The sequence below is a fragment of the Sander vitreus genome, chromosome 3 (assembly GCF_031162955.1).
Source record: "Sander vitreus isolate 19-12246 chromosome 3, sanVit1, whole genome shotgun sequence".
NCBI lineage: Eukaryota > Metazoa > Chordata > Actinopteri > Perciformes > Percidae > Sander > Sander vitreus.
In genome coordinates, this window is record NC_135857.1 from 8,721,829 (window position 1) to 8,725,664 (window position 3,836).

The following is a 3,836-nucleotide window of genomic DNA, read 5'->3' on the forward strand; positions in this document are numbered from 1 at the left end:
TTCAAACTGTTGTTTGACTGGACTGCATCTGTAGCATGAAAAGGCTGCAACGCTGCAGGACATGACAAATGGTTTCGATCTGTCAGTCGAGGAGAGTTGAAGGAGAAGTCTCAGTATTCATTTTGGCTTCACTGACAATCTTCCTGGAAGACATCGTTTGTACTGGCTTTGCTGTAGGATTTGTTTTTCTGGTAAAAGCTACAACTCTGTACTGTGCTAAACCTCTTCTGTCAAGCTATGGCTGTCTATCCAAAGGTGACAAAAGGGCCATATTCCCTGGTGTTTTTACTCAGCTGTGTTCCAGTCACACACTGACATTTCTGACTCATCGGCTGGTTAGTAACCCCAATGCTCACAGTGGCTGTTTGTGTTCAGTCCACTTATCAGTGAGGTCAATGTAACTGTATGCTGTCAAGAAACATGAGCCATGATTGCTCAATTTAGAAAAGGGCCGCCTCCGTCAGAGCATTATCAACCTGGTCATTACTGGAGCAGAGCTGTCTGCTGCTACATCCAAGTGAAAGAGAGTTGATATTGAGCTTTTATTTCTGTTACTATATTTCTAAAATGTACTCTTTGTACATATCACTGTTTTTGCAAATAGTTTATGTGATGGAGCCTGTGATTTTTACAAGCCAAAATTGTTAGACATTCTACCAATGTGACTCTAGTCTTTATGCAGGATGTGGGTCCTTCATGCTGCCTTCATAGGTGGAAATCGCAGGGGGGTCAGGACCTACCCCATCTGAGGGTTGTCCCCCCCTTAAAAATAAACCATGCTGTGTGTTGTAAATACTATAATGATATTTACTTATCATTACGAACCTTCCCCAGGTGTTTACTTTTTATGAGACTAGATCAGTTGAAGGAGTTTCTGTTGCAATTTGTGTGGGGTCATGTTGCACAATGCCTGTACTACTAGTTACAATTTTAAAAATATGTGCTTTGGGTCAAAACATGGCCCACTTAAGTAGTATATGCTATAGTAGTCTATATCTACGACGTTCCACTTCCAGGATTGCTCCAGTGCCGCCGGAAATTCCTTCGGCTGTCCCTCTTTTCAGCTGGATGTCCATCACCTTCCTCTTTCTTTCTGTTGGTATTTTAAACTCTGGTGGACTTATTAGGACTATGGTTAAGGCCGGCTACACTCTGGCTGCGTGGCGTGAGTGTGTCAGCTCAGTGGCGTGTCCGTTTTTATTTCAGCTCCCATGTTAACAGGTTAGAGCTTGCACACTGCCTGCGTGACATGCACATCTCAGGCGCAGCTCGAACCACAAAAACGCGTGCGTTTCCAGGCAAAATTGGCCTATTTTTGCCATCTATACTGCCGACGTTGTCTTTGCTGTAATCAAATCAGTATATATTTATGTTTAACATGAAGTATACTACTGCTTGAGTGCATTTGATCAATGGAAACATACAGACAGAGAAGGCTAGCAGCAGCAGCGCCGCATCAGACACGTTTCTGGTGTGCAAAGACATAGTTCCAGAGAAAATCCACGCAGCCGCCACGCAACTGACACGCAACAGAAACGCCACGCTCACGCCACGCAGCCAGTGTGTAGCCGGTCTAACTGCTCCTCAGATCTCTGCAGGGTAAATCCAGACAGCTAGCTAGACTATCTGTCCAATCTGAGTTTTCTCTTGTACGACTAAAACTACTTTTGAACGTACACAAACACCGAAACGTACACCAAACGTACACCAAAACAAGTTCCTTCCCGAGGCTATTTTGCAGAGGCACCGGGGCTCCGTCCGGCGCACCGCCCAAAACGGTTGTGATTGGTTTAAAGAAATGCCAATAAACCAGAGCACGTTTTTCTCTTATCCATGAATGCTGTGTGGACTAGCCAGACCCTCCTCCGCGGCGCTATGGAGTAAGGTCTGGCAATGCAAGACTACTGCTACATTAATAATAGTAGTAAGACTTTCTTCTGTGTACACTAAACCTATACAAGAACAATTTTGGCTGTAATTGAGAAATTGTATGTTTATTGCCCCCTGAACTGTAGGATGCCCATGGCTGTCTTTATAAATTAATGTCTTTGGAAGAGAACGTTTGTCTATGACAATGAAAGTGGTCTTTTTTGTGGATGTGTGTGTATTTCCAGTGGTAGAATGAATGTTTGGCGATGCATTTGTTTTCTTGTTTTATTCAGTTTTCCGTGTAACACTAGTTTCTATACTGTTGTGCACTTACAACCTGTAATCCCCTCCCAAGGGACACACAGCGACCAAATGTTGAAATACTCAATAAATACATGAGTCACATATTTTTGGTTTCCATTGAAATGGTCTGTTACAGTCGTGTGTTTGTGGCTTCAAAATAAGGAATGTGACATGTCCTCTACTGAACAGCAGATGACACTGTCTGATCAGATATATATTCAGCACTCTCAGAACATTTACATTTTGTTAATACCAGCAAATATAAAGTCATATATAGTAAAAGACCATTTATCTTCATCTTGTCTGCGTTATACTAAACCTTGTAAGTACTTTGTTTCTTCTTTGAAGTTATATTTATTCTCGTGTTCTTTCTCCCGCTCCCCTTCTTTTGCCCCCAAGCGACTACTGTGATTCTTAATGAATCAATTAGCTGCACTATTATGCACAAGGGTGATTAAAAACAAAAAACCTACACTCATGATTAATATTGTTTTAATTAAGTCTGACTGAAAACCTTTTGATCTGCAGACTATCTCTACCCCACTGGTGTTAAGAAAACCCCAACGCCTGTATGCTTCATCACAACCCTAACCCTGAGGAAGATAAGGGCCAACAGTGTTTGAAGCTGACTGCTGTTTCATGTTTTTCTTTATGTTAAATTGTATGTAGATTATAAAATCATATGGTGATGATGAGGATGATGATGATGACGATGATGATGACATACACTGAGACACATACACAATGTTCTCCCAAACACTGGCGAGCTAATGCAGCGTGTTCAGGTTTTTCTGCATGCGCACGGCAGCATGCGTAATGTTTGGCTGAAACAGATCTCTTCTTGGTCTTGACTATGGTGAAGAAAAAGGAGCGTACACTGCAAAATGCCAATATTAAGTCTCATCTTTATTCATAAAACACATTTCATCAACAACTCAACCAAAGAGGTGAGATAATACGACTTACGCTGCTATAATTTGACTCAGCAGGTTTCTAGGAAGGAAACACAAACATGAAGAGAGGATGAATAATAGGAGTCATTTCTTCACTATGAGTGTTATTTATTTGCATGGAGAGAAGTGCATTTCTTTCATTTTCATCGTTATTTTTCCCCTATTTTCTGTAGTAGTAACTCTTTGGTTTAGATGATAAACAAAAAGATGAGTCGCAGTCATTTAAATCAGCGGTTCCCAACATGGGGGTCGCACCATACATCTGAGGGGGGGGGGGGGGTCACAAGATGATTTAAAGGATAAAAGGATTGTTTTTAAACCAACATGTTTGTGCTTTACAAATTATGCCAACGTTTTCTGACTTTTCTGTAATCTTTTATTGTGAAAAAACTGGAAGGTTTTACCGCATCAGACCTTTAAAAACTATTATAATAAAACGATTCTGAGTGCTTGCCACAGTCATAGACATGCAACCTATGGCAAGTGGTGGAGAGTAGACATTGCTTTGGTTTAAAGCAGGGGTCTTCAATAGGGTTTAAAGCAGGGGTCTTCAATAGGGTTTAAAGCAGGGGTCTTCAATAGGGTTTAAAGCAGGGGTCTTCAATAAGGTTTAAAGCAGGGGTCTTCAATAGGGTTTAAAGCAGGGGTCTTCAATAGGGTTTAAAGCAGGGGTCTTCAATAAGGTTTAAAGCAGGGGTCTTCAATAGGGTT